General features: G+C 50.7%; 1 protein-coding gene across 2 annotated transcripts in view; it reads right to left on the bottom strand.

Moving 5' to 3' along the window:
• The window catches only part of LOC134957291 (quinone oxidoreductase-like), a 72,373-nt gene extending 58,887 nt beyond the window's left edge, over positions 1 to 13,486 (bottom strand). For both annotated transcript variants that reach the window (XM_063939066.1, XM_063939067.1), the window contains exon 1: positions 13,395 to 13,486. The gene's annotated coding sequence lies outside the window, so the exon portion shown is untranslated. The remainder of the gene's footprint in view (positions 1 to 13,394) is intronic.
• Positions 13,487 to 13,686: the final 200 nt, after the last annotated feature.

Here is a 13,686-nt window from a genome sequence, read left to right as displayed (position 1 = left end):
CCCTCGAGAAGATGAGCACTCTGCAGCCACCACAGCAGAGACACCCTGGCCCTCGGGGACAGGGTGATCAGCCGATGCATCTGAAGATGCGATCCTTACTTGACTAACAGGTCCCACTGAAAGTTCCTTGCATGGAACCTGCCGAAGGGAATTGCTTCGTAAGCAGCTACCATCTTTCCCAGGACTTGCGTGCAATGATGCACCGACACCTGTTTTGGTTTCAGGAGGTCTCTGACCAGAGATGACAACTCATTGGCCTTCTCCTCCGGGAGAAACACCTTCTTCTGTTCTGTGTCCAGAAACATGCCCAATATCAGCAGACGCGTTGTAGGAATCAGCTGCGACTTTGGGATATTCAGAATCCAGCCGTGCTGTTGTAACACTTCCTGAGATAGTGCTACACCGATCAACAACTGCTCCTTGGACCTCGCCTTTATAAGGAGATCGTCCGAGTACGGGATAATTATAACTAGAGATGAGCGCCTGAAATTTTTCGGGTTTTGTGTTTTGGTTTTGGGTTCGGTTCCGCGGCCGTGTTTTGGGTTCGAACGCGTTTTGGCAAAACCTCACCGAATTATTTTTGTCGGATTCGGGTGTGTTTTGGATTCGGGTGTTTTTTTCCAAAAACACTAAAAAACAGCTTAAATCATAGAATTTGGGGGTCATTTTGATCCCAAAGTATTATTAACCTCAAAAACCATAATTTACACTCATTTTCAGTCTATTCTGAATACCTCACACCTCACAATATTATTTTTAGTCCTAAAATTTGCACCGAGGTCGCTGTGTGAGTAAGATAAGCGACCCTAGTGGCCGACACAAACACCGGGCCCATCTAGGAGTGGCACTGCAGTGTCACGCAGGATGTCCCTTCCAAAAAACCCTCCCCAAACAGCACATGACGCAAAGAAAAAAAGAGGCGCAATGAGGTAGCTGTGTGAGTAAGATTAGCGACCCTAGTGGCCGACACAAACACCGGGCCCATCTAGGAGTGGCACTGCAGTGTCACGCAGGATGGCCCTTCCAAAAAACCCTCCCCAAACAGCACATGACGCAAAGAAAAAAAGAGGCGCAATGAGGTAGCTGTGTGAGTAAGATTAGCGACCCTAGTGGCCGACACAAACACCGGGCCCATCTAGGAGTGGCACTGCAGTGTCACGCAGGATGGCCCTTCCAAAAAACCCTCCCCAAACAGCACATGACGCAAAGAAAAAAAGAGGCGCAATGAGGTAGCCGACTGTGTGAGTAAGATTAGCGACCCTAGTGGCCGACACAAACACCGGGCCCATCTAGGAGTGGCACTGCAGTGTCACGCAGGATGTCCCTTCCAAAAAACCCTCCCCAAACAGCACATGACGCAAAGAAAAAAAGAGGCGCAATGAGGTAGCTGTGTGAGTAAGATTAGCGACCCTAGTGGCCGACACAAACACCGGGCCCATCTAGGAGTGGCACTGCAGTGTCACGCAGGATGTCCCTTCCAAAAAACCCTCCCCAAACAGCACATGACGCAAAGAAAAAAAGAGGCGCAATGAGGTAGCTGTGTGAGTAAGATTAGCGACCCTAGTGGCCGACACAAACACCGGGCCCATCTAGGAGTGGCACTGCAGTGTCACGCAGGATGTCCCTTCCAAAAAACCCTCCCCAATCAGCACATGATGCAAAGAAAAAGAAAAGAAAAAAGAGGTGCAAGATGGAATTATCCTTGGGCCCTCCCACCCACCCTTATGTTGTATAAACAAAACAGGACATGCACACTTTAACCAACCCATCATTTCAGTGACAGGGTCTGCCACACGACTGTGACTGATATGACGGGTTGGTTTGGACCCCCCCCAAAAAAGAAGCAATTAATCTCTCCTTGCACAAACTGGCTCTACAGAGGCAAGATGTCCACCTCATCTTCACCCTCCGATATATCACCGTGTACATCCCCCTCCTCACAGATTATCAATTCGTCCCCACTGGAATCCACCATCTCAGCTCCCTGTGTACTTTGTGGAGGCAATTGCTGCTGGTCAATGTCTCCGCGGAGGAATTGATTATAATTCATTTTAATGAACATCATCTTCTCCACATTTTCTGGATGTAACCTCGTACGCCGATTGCTGACAAGGTGAGCGGCGGCACTAAACACTCTTTCGGAGTACACACTTGTGGGAGGGCAACTTAGGTAGAATAAAGCCAGTTTGTGCAAGGGCCTCCAAATTGCCTCTTTTTCCTGCCAGTATAAGTACGGACTGTGTGACGTGCCTACTTGGATGCGGTCACTCATATAATCCTCCACCATTCTATCAATGTTGAGAGAATCATATGCAGTGACAGTAGACGACATGTCCGTAATCGTTGTCAGGTCCTTCAGTCCGGACCAGATGTCAGCATCAGCAGTCGCTCCAGACTGCCCTGCATCACCGCCAGCGGGTGGGCTCGGAATTCTGAGCCTTTTCCTCGCACCCCCAGTTGCGGGAGAATGTGAAGGAGGAGATGTTGACAGGTCGCGTTCCGCTTGACTTGACAATTTTGTCACCAGCAGGTCTTTCAACCCCAGCAGACCTGTGTCTGCCGGAAAGAGAGATCCAAGGTAGGCTTTAAATCTAGGATCGAGCACGGTGGCCAAAATGTAGTGCTCTGATTTCAACAGATTGACCACCCGTGAATCCTTGTTAAGCGAATTAAGGGCTGCATCCACAAGTCCCACATGCCTAGCGGAATCGCTCCGTGTTAGCTCCTCCTTCAATGCCTCCAGCTTCTTCTGCAAAAGCCTGATGAGGGGAATGACCTGACTCAGGCTGGCAGTGTCTGAACTGACTTCACGTGTGGCAAGTTCAAAGGGCATCAGAACCTTGCACAACGTTGAAATCATTCTCCACTGCACTTGAGACAGGTGCATTCCACCTACTATATCGTGCTCAATTGTATAGGCTTGAATGGCCTTTTGCTGCTCCTCCAACCTCTGAAGCATATAGAGGGTTGAATTCCACCTCGTTACCACTTCTTGCTTCAGATGATGGCAGGGCAGGTTCAGTAGTTTTTGGTGGTGCTCCAGTTTTCTGTACGTGGTGCCTGTACGCCGAAAGTGTCCCGCAATTCTTCTGGCCACCGACAGCATCTCTTGCACGCCCCTGTCGTTTTTAAAAAAATTCTGCACCACCAAATTCAAGGTATGTGCAAAACATGGGACGTGCTGGAATTGGCCCAGATTTAATGCACACACAATATTGCTGGCGTTGTCCGATGCCACAAATCCACAGGAGAGTCCAATTGGGGTAAGCCATTCCGCGATGATCTTCCTCAGTTGCCGTAAGAGGTTTTCAGCTGTGTGCGTATTCTGGAAAGCGGTGATACAAAGCGTAGCCTGCCTAGGAAAGAGTTGGCGTTTGCGAGATGCTGCTACTGGTGCCGCCGCTGCTGTTCTTGCGGCGGGAGTCCATACATCTACCCAGTGGGCTGTCACAGTCATATAGTCCTGACCCTGCCCTGCTCCACTTGTCCACATGTCCGTGGTTAAGTGGACATTGGGTACAGCTGCATTTTTTAGGACACTGGTGACTCTTTTTCTGAGGTCTGTGTACATTTTCGGTATCGCCTGCCTAGAGAAATGGAACCTAGATGGTATTTGGTACCGGGGACACAGTACCTCCAACAAGTCTCTAGTTGGCTCTGCAGTAATGATGGATACCGGAACCACGTTTCTCACCACCCAGGATGCCAAGGCCTCAGTTATCCGCTTTGCAGTAGGATGACTGCTGTGATATTTCATCTTCCTCGCAAAGGACTGTTGAACAGTCAATTGCTTACTGGAAGTAGTACAAGTGGGCTTACGACTTCCCCTCTGGGATGACCATCGACTCCCAGCGGCAACAACAGCAGCGCCAGCAGCAGTAGGCGTTACACGCAAGGATGCATCGGAGGAATCCCAGGCAGGAGAGGACTCGTCAGAATTGCCAGTGACATGGCCTGCAGGACTATTGGCATTCCTGGGGAAGGAGGAAATTGACACTGAGGGAGTTGGTGGGGTGGTTTGCGTGAGCTTGGTTACAAGAGGAAGGGATTTACTGGTCAGTGGACTGCTTCCGCTGTCACCCAAAGTTTTTGAACTTGTCACTGACTTATTATGAATGCGCTGCAGGTGACGTATAAGGGAGGATGTTCCGAGGTGGTTAACGTCCTTACCCCTACTTATTACAGCTTGACAAAGGGAACACACGGCTTGACACCTGTTGTCTGCATTTCTGGTGAAATACCTCCACACCGAACTGACCGAAGAGCTGATTTTTTTGGTATTTTCACCTGGCATGTCAACGGCCATATTCCTCCCACGGACAACAGGTGTCTCCCCGGGTGCCTGACTTAAACAAACCACCTCACCATCAGAATCCTCCTGGTCAATTTCCTCCCCAGCGCCAGCAACACCCATATCCTCCTCATCCTGGTGTACTTCAACACTGACATCTTCAATCTGACTATCAGGAACTGGACTGCGGGTGCTCCTTCCAGCACTTGCAGGGGGCGTGCAAATGGTGGAAGGCGCATGCTCTTCACGTCCAGTGTTGGGAAGGTCAGGCATCGCAACCGACACAATTGGACTCTCCTTGTGGATTTGGGATTTCGAAGAATGCACAGTTCTTTGCTGTGCTGCTTTTGCCAGCTTGAGTCTTTTCATTTTTCTAGCGAGAGGCTGAGTGCTTCCATCCTCATGTGAAGCTGAACCACTAGCCATGAACATAGGCCAGGGCCTCAGCCGTTCCTTGCCACTCCGTGTGGTAAATGGCATATTGGCAAGTTTACGCTTCTCCTCCGACAATTTTATTTTAGGTTTTGGAGTCCTTTTTTTACTGATATTTGGTGTTTTGGATTTGACATGCTCTGTACTATGACATTGGGCATCGGCCTTGGCAGACGACGTTGCTGGCATTTCATCGTCTCGGCCATGACTAGTGGCAGCAGCTTCAGCACGAGGTGGAAGTGGATCTTGATCTTTCCCTATTTTTGGAACCTCAACATTTTTGTTCTCCATATTTTAATAGGCACAACTAAAAGGCACCTCAGGTAAACAATGGAGATGGATGGATTGGATACTAGTATACAATTATGGACGGGCTGCCGAGTGCCGACACAGAGGTAGCCACAGCCGTGAACTACCGCACTGTACTGTGTCTGCTGCTAATATATAGACTGGTTGATAAAGAGATAGTATACTCGTAACTAGTATGTATGTATAAAGAAAGAAAAAAAAACCACGGTTAGGTCACTGGTATATACAATTATGGACGGGCTGCCGAGTGCCGACACAGAGGTAGCCACAGCCGTGAACTACCGCACTGTACTGTGTCTGCTGCTAATATATAGACTGGTTGATAAAGAGATAGTATACTCGTAACTAGTATGTATGTATAAAGAAAGAAAAAAAAACCACGGTTAGGTCACTGGTATATACAATTATGGACGGGCTGCCGAGTGCCGACACAGAGGTAGCCACAGCCGTGAACTACCGCACTGTACTGTGTCTGCTGCTAATATATAGACTGGTTGATAAAGAGATAGTATACTCGTAACTAGTATGTATGTATAAAGAAAGAAAAAAAAACCACGGTTAGGTGGTATATACAATTATGGACGGGCTGCCGAGTGCCGACACAGAGGTAGCCACAGCCGTGAACTACCGCACTGTACTGTGTCTGCTGCTAATATATAGACTGGTTGATAAAGAGATAGTATACTCGTAACTAGTATGTATGTATAAAGAAAGAAAAAAAAACCACGGTTAGGTCACTGGTATATACAATTATGGACGGGCTGCCGAGTGCCGACACAGAGGTAGCCACAGCCGTGAACTACCGCACTGTACTGTGTCTGCTGCTAATATATAGACTGGTTGATAAAGAGATAGTATACTCGTAACTAGTATGTATGTATAAAGAAAGAAAAAAAAACCACGGTTAGGTCACTGGTATATACAATTATGGACGGGCTGCCGAGTGCCGACACAGAGGTAGCCACAGCCGTGAACTACCGCACTGTACTGTGTCTGCTGCTAATATAGACTGGTTGATAAAGAGATAGTATACTACTAATATTATATATACTGGTGGTCAGGTCACTGGTCACTAGTCACACTGGCAGTGGCACTCCTGCAGCAAAAGTGTGCACTGTTTAATTTTAATATAATATTATGTACTCCTGGCTCCTGCTATAACCTATAACTGGCACTGCAGTAGTGCTCCCCAGTCTCCCCCACAATTATAAGCTGTGTGAGCTGAGCAGTCAGACAGATATATAATATATATAGATGATGCAGCACACTGGCCTGAGCCTGAGCAGTGCACACAGATATGGTATGTATGTGACTGAGTCACTGTGTGCTGTGTATCGCTTTTTTCAGGCAGAGAACGGATTATAAATAAAAGTGGTGGTCACTGGTCACTATCAGCAAAACTCTGCACTGTACACTACTGAGTACTCCTAATGCTCCCCAAAATTAGTAAATCAAGTGTCTAAACGGAGAGGACGCCAGCCACGTCCTCTCCCTATCAATCTCAATGCACGTGTGAAAATGGCGGCGACGCGCGGCTCCTTATATAGAATCCGAGTCTCGCGATAGAATCCGAGCCTCGCGAGAATCCGACAGCGTCATGATGACGTTCGGGCGCGCTCGGGTTAACCGAGCAAGGCGGGAAGATCCGAGTCGCTCGGACTCGTGAAAAAAAACATGAAGTTCTGGCGGGTTCGGATTCAGAGAAACCGAACCCGCTCATCTCTAATTATAACTCCCTTCTTTCGAAGGAGTATCATCATTTCGGCCATTACCTTGGTACACACCCTCGGTGCCGTGGACAGACCAAACGGCAACGTCTGGAATTGGTAATGGCAGTTCTGTACCACAACCTTGAGGTACTCCTGGTAAGGTGGGTAAATGGGGACATTTAGGTAAGCCTCCATGATGTCCAGTGACACCATAAAATCCCCCTCTTCCAGGCTTGCAATAACCGCCCTGAGCGATTCTATTTTGAACTTGAACTTCCTTATATAAGTGTTCAAGGATTTAAAATTTAGAATGGGTCTCACCGAACCGTCTGGTTTCGGTATCACAAACATTGTGGAATAGTAATCTCGTCACTGTGGAAGGAGAGAAACTTTGATTATCACCTGCTGGAGGTACAGCTTGTGAATTTCCGCCAGTACAACCTCCCTTTCCTTGGGAGTAGCAGGCAAGGCTGATTTGAGGTAACGGCGAGGGGGAGACGTCTCGAACTCCATCTTGTATCCCTGAGATGCCTGTAGAACCCAGAGATCCACCCGTGAGCGAACCCACAGGTCGCTGAAGTTCCGGAGACGGGCCCCCACCGCACCTGGCTCCACCTGTGGAGCCCCAGCGTCATGCGGTGGACTTAGTGGAAGCAGGGGAGGATATTTGTTCCTGGGAACTGGCTGTCTGGTGCAGCTTTTTCCCTCTACCCCTGCCTCTGGGCAGAAAGGACGCGCCTCTTACCCGCTTGCCTTTCTGAGGCCGAAAGGACTGTACTTGATAATACGGTGCTTTCTTAGGCTGTGAGGGAACCTGAGGTAAAAAAAGTCGACTTCCCAGCTGTTGCTGTGGACACGAGGTCCGAGAGACCATCCCCAAACAGTTCCTCACCCTTATAAGGCAAAACTTCCATATGCCTTTTAGAATCAGCATCACCTGTCCACTGCCGAGTCCATAATACTCTCCTGGCAGAAATGGACATTGCATTAATTCTAGATGCCAGCCGGCAAATGTCCCTCTGTGCATCTCTCATATATAAGACTACGTCTTTAATATGCTCTATAGTTAACAAAATAGTATCTCTGTCAAGGGAATCAATGTTATCTGACAGGGAATCAGACCATGCTGCTGCAGCACTACACATCCATGCTGAAGCAATAGCAGGTCTCAGTATAGTACCTGAGTGTGTATACACAGACTTCAGGATAGTCTCCTGCTTTCTATCTGCAGGCTCCTTTAAGGCGGCCGTATCCTGAGACGGCAGTGCCACCTTTTTTGATAAGAGTGTGAGCGCCTTGTCCACCCTAGGGGATGTCTCCCAGCGTAACCTATCCGTTGGCGGGAAAGGGTACGCCGTCAGTAACCTCTTAGAAATTACTAGTTTCTTATCAGTGGAACACCACGCTTCTTCACACAGTTCATTCAACTCATCAAATGGGGGAAAAGTCACTGGCTGCCTTTTCTCCCCAAACATAATACCCTTTTTTGTGGTAACCGGGTTTATGTCAGCAATGTGTAAAACATCTTTCATAGCCGTAATCATACATCGGATGGCCCTTGTGGACTGTACATTTATCTCATCCTCGTCGATACTGGAGTCAGACTCCGTGTCGACATCTGTGTCTGCCATCTGAGTCAGCGGGCGTTTTTGAGCCCCTGATGGCCTCTGAGACGCCTGGGCAGGTGCGGGCTGAGATGCCGACTGTCCCATGGCTGTCACGTCGTCAAACCTTTTATGTAAGGAGTTGACACTGTCGGTTAAAACCTTCCACATATCCATCCACTCCGGTGTCGGCCCCGTAGGGGGCGACATCACACTTATCGGCTCCTGCTCCGCTTCCACGTAAGCGTCCTCATCAAACATGTCGACACAGCCGTACCGACACACCGCACACACACAGGGAATGCTCTGAATGAGGACAGGACCCCACAAAGTCCTTTGGGGAGACAGAGAGAGAGTATGCCAGCACACACCACAGCGCTATATAATCAGGGATTTACACTAACAAAAGCGATTTTCCCTATAGCTGCTTTTATATATAGTTTGCGCCTAAATTTAGTGCCCCCCCCTCTCTTTTTTACCCTTGATGCCTGGAAACTGCAGGGGAGAGCCTGGGGAGCCGTCTTCCAGCGGAGCTGTGAAGAGAAAATGGCGCCGGTGTGCTGAGGAAGATAGCCCCGCCCCCTTCTCGGCGGACTTCTCCCGCTTTTTAATCTGTATAATGGCGGGGGATTATGCACATATACAGCTTAAAAGCTGTATTATGTGTCAATTAGCCATGTAAGGTACTCTAATTGCTGCCCAGGGCGCCCCCCCCCCCCCCCCCACCCCACCCCAGCGCCCTGCACCCATCAGTGACCGGAGTGTGTGGTGTGCATAGGGAGCAATGGCGCACAGCTGCAGTGCTGTGCGCTACCTTAATGAAGACCGAAGTCTTCAGCCGCCGATTTTCAGGATTCTCTTCTGTCTTCTGGCTCTGCAAGGGGGACGGCGGCGCGGCTCCGGGACCGGACGATCGAGGTCGGGCCCTGTGTTCGATCCCTCTGGAGCTAATGGTGTCCAGTAGCCTTAGAAGCCCAAGCTAGCTGCAAGCAGGTAGGTTCGCTTCTCTCCCCTCAGTTCCTCGTAGCAGTGAGTCTGTTGCCAGCCGAAGCTCACTGAAAATAAAAAACCTAACAAATACTTTCTTTTTCTGGAAGCTCAGGAGAGCCCCTAGTGTGCAACCAGCTCGGGCCGGGCACAGATTCTAACTGAGGTCTGGAGGAGGGGCATAGAGGGAGGAGCCAGTGCACACCAGATAGTACCTAATCTTTCTTTTAGAGTGCCCAGTCTCCTGCGGAGCCCGGCTATTCCCCATGGTCCTTACGGAGTACCCAGCATCCACTAGGACGTCAGAGAAAGAGAGAATAAGTAGATACCGGCTGGTCCACAGAAGTTTGGAAGTGAATGTAGAGATCGGAAGGGCCAAAAGAGGGAATGCAGGGAAATGCAGCATGGTAGGCAAAGATTTGGGATTTTCAGTGTGTTAGGGAGAAGCTACGGACACGCCGGATGGTAGGGATAGTCTACGGAAAGGGAGGGCTGTAAGGAGTAGAGAGAGGCAGAGCAGTATAGATGTTATACCTAAACAGTGCGTGTCAGTGAGAAGATAAATAAATGCAATTGAGTAAGGAGGAAACTTAGGGGGTCATTCCAACCTGATCGCACGCTGCTGATTTTCGCAACACAGCAATTAGGTCACTACTGCGCATGCACCACAATGCGCAGGCGCGTCGTATGGGTTCAAAGTAGATCGGTGCTGGGCGATGGATTTAACGAAGAATCCATTTGCACAGCTGATTGCAAGAAGATTGACAGGAAGAGGGGGTTGGTGGGTGTCAACTGACCGTTTTGAAGGAGTGGTTGGAAAAACGCAGGCGTGTCCAGGCATTTGCATGACGGGTGTCAATTCCGGGAGTGGACAGGCTGAAGTGATCGCAGCGGCTGAGTAAGTTCAGACCTGCTCAGAAACTGCACAAATTATTTTTGTACTGCTCGGCTGCACAGGCGTACGCACACTTGCAAAGCTAGAAGACACTCCCCAGTGGCCGGCGACTATGCGTTTGCACGGCTGCAAAAAGTAGCTAGCGAACGATCAACTTGGAATGACCCCCTTGTGCGCTAATAATAAAAATAACATATGCATGGCGGGAGATAGGAGCGACAGACACGCAGGGCAGTACACAGGGCATACAGCTGGCGGCGGTGGAGGAGTCCAGGCTCTGGTCCAGCATGTCCATGTGTGGGGGATCGTGGTGCGGGGGTGGTGCAGCAGTAGCCGCAGGTAAGTGGGTAGGCGTGGGCTGGGGGAGGAGGAGGCAGGAGGTGTGGCCGGCGAATGCTGAGGTCAAGGGGACAAACAGGGATGTCTCGGCTGCCTCTCTTGCGTGGCCACCTTGACACGTGAGGAAGAGGGAGGTGGGGAAAGCACAACAGCACTACCCGGCTCTGCAGCTCTCACACATGGCGGCGGGACGCACCAAGCAGCAGCGTGGAGGGAGGCAGGAGCGTGAGGGAGAGCACACAGCAATCACAGCAGTGGGTGGGCCAGACAAGGTAGGTCTGTGACTCCGCCCAGCATTGTGTCTCTGGGCAGCATTTGAAGATGAGTCACAAAGTCACAGATCTGGCCAAATATATAGCAGGAGTGGTTGGTGCATATCTAGTTTTGTGAGTGTGTAAATATTGAACGGCGATAGTGCGTTCGATCTTGAAGGGGGCGTAGGCCCTTTTGTGGGCGTGAACAGCACAGGGGTGACCGCATATGGGGGAGGGTGTCTGTGCATGCTGCGGGTGGAGGGGAGGGCATATGTGGGGGGGGGGTGCAGGTGGGAGAGGGGGTCAGGAGGTGGTGGGGGAGGGGTGGTGGATGGAGGAGGGGGTGGGAAGTGCTGTGTTGGAGGTGCTGGGGTGGGGGATGGCCAGGTGCAGGACTGTTGCGTTTGTGGCAGGGGTTCCGGAGGCGCTGGGGGTGGGGAAGGGGTAGGTGTACAGTGGGTGGTGCGGCGGGCCTGTGAGGGGCTGAGGTTATGTGGGTGGGGGAGGGGCAGGGGTGTGGTGGATGGTGGAGGGGTTCCAGAGGCGTTGCAGGTGGGGAATGGGCGGGTGTGCCACGAGTGGTGTTGGGGGTTCGGTGGTGCGGCGGGCTGGTGAGGGGCTGAGGTTATATGGGTGGGGGACGGGCAGGGGTGGTGGTGTGGTGGAGGGGTTCCAGAGGTGTTGCGGGTGGGGAAGGGGCGGGTGTGCTGCGGGTGGTGTTGGGGGTCCAGTGGTGCGGCGGGCCGGTGAGGGACTGGGGTTACGTGGGTGGTGGAGGGGCGGGGGTGCAGTGGATGGGTTCCAGAGGCTCTGCGGGTGGTGTAGGGGTGGGTGTGGGTGTGCTGTGGGTGGGATGGAGGTAGGTTTAGTATATATGTTATACAGAGGCTGAATACATTAATGCATATACAGTATAAGATAGTGGGGAGGTGGGTTACCCTGTATATGAAGGGAGATGCAGGTCTGCAGCCTCTGGATCTATGTGCTGGGTGTCCCCCTTCTCCTCAGGCTCCCTCCGCCTGCTACTGCTGCTGCCCCCGCTCCGGTGTCCGCACATAGTGGCCGGGTATGTACTTCTTGCTGTAGGTCAGGGCGAGTAGGCAGAGGTTGTGCCTGATACCGCTCTGGAGCACGCAGGGGCAGAGGAGCGGTTTGGTGTGCATGCTCCAGAGCATCCCCAGCTCCCTCCATCTAGCGGGGACGGCGGGCGCGGGCACGGGCACCTTACCAATCTGTCCGCCGCGTGGCATCCCAGTGTCCGGCAGCGGCTCCATGTGTGAGAGGGGGCCCAGCAGGAGTCAAGTATTGCGCTGCTCGCAGCTAGCCGCAGCGGCCAATCACAGCGCGGGCTTCCGCCATCTGTCCAATGGCTGGCGTCGGGGGCGGGACCTGGACGGAGCCTTAACGTGGTGCAGCTGCTGATGTCTCCACACAATCCACCAGCGGTCTGTATTGTTCTGAGTACATCCTGCGGTACTTGTATCATCAATAATTCTATCTATATAGCCTATTCGCCTATGTAATTATCCTATTCTCCTAGATCTCTCCAATATATTAGGGCAGATCTGTGACTTGACTCCGCCCAGCAATGTGACTCCGCCCAGCGTTAGCAAATGAGTCACAAAGTCACAGATCTGGGCTAATATATAGGAGATATTTACATTGTGGATGTGGTGGATGGTTATCTTGTCGCCTTTGTGAGTCACCTTTTTTTCCGATTACATAATTATCATCAGCTGGTCCTAAGCCAATCAGCAGGCCAGTCACAGTATTAGAGTTACACAGGGTGTATTGCGCCCATGGGGGTAGTTCTGCACTCCCCCCCCCCCCCCCCCCCCCCCCAGTAATCTAGGGGTCTATTTACTAAGCCTTGGAGAGAGATCAAGTAAAGAGAGATAAGGTTCCAGCCAATCACCTCCTGTCATATTATATGCTCTGTTTAAAAAAAATGACAGTTAGGATCTGATTGGCTGATACTTTCTCTCCATCCAAGTAAATAGACTCCTTTATCTCTTTCAAAAGCATAGTAAGTAGACCTCCTAGTTACCTGAAAGCTGTTCTGCTCCACAAGCAAAGATTCCTAGATAGATAGATAGATAGATAGATAGATAGATAGATAGATAGATAGATAGATAGATAGATAGATAGATAGATAGATAGATAGAGACACACACACAGGGGAACACAGATGTAAGAGCTATGTATCACCAGCATGAATGAGTGCCAGGGTCATCTCTGCATATAGTGGCATACTGTATATGGCATTATACACACGACACATCCTCTGCTGCAGTCACACCCCACTATATACACCCGGTGACCCATCTCTCAGACATTTCTAAAAAAGTGAAACCCTAAGTTTATCTAAATATTAAAAGTGACATAATAAGACAGAGGGTAATGAGGAGGAGGACATAGTGGGTCAGAGCCAGATATCAGGATTGCTCCATTCTTATATACAGAGAGCATAAACTTTGGAGACTCCTGCTGATGTGGCACTACAAGCCTCAGCATGCACTGACAGCCCTATGACACTTGCAGTACCACAGTGAGACATGCAATAGTCTATGTTACCGTCACACTGAGCTCCCAGCGCCCGGAGATCCCTGTGCAGTGACTGAGCGCTGTCTCTGGCAGCTGCAACTTATGTGCGGCCACAAGGGGGCGTGTCTGCGCAGATGTTACCAGCAGGGGGCACGTTAGGTCACAGTTCTGTTACACATAGCCCCGCCCCCCAGCTATCATTGTCATCATGGGGTTATCTGCAGCTGGGTGCAATGTGACTGCTCTACCAGAGACCCCTTACTGCCCACATAGTGGCCTGACCCTCCAATATGACCCGCTCCACTAGGTACAAAATGCTCTG

This window comes from Pseudophryne corroboree, chromosome 9, assembly GCF_028390025.1.
Source record: "Pseudophryne corroboree isolate aPseCor3 chromosome 9, aPseCor3.hap2, whole genome shotgun sequence".
Classification (NCBI taxonomy): Eukaryota; Metazoa; Chordata; class Amphibia; order Anura; family Myobatrachidae; genus Pseudophryne; species Pseudophryne corroboree.
The sequence above is the reverse complement of the archived record's forward strand: the minus strand, read 5'-3'. Positions and strand labels throughout refer to the sequence as shown.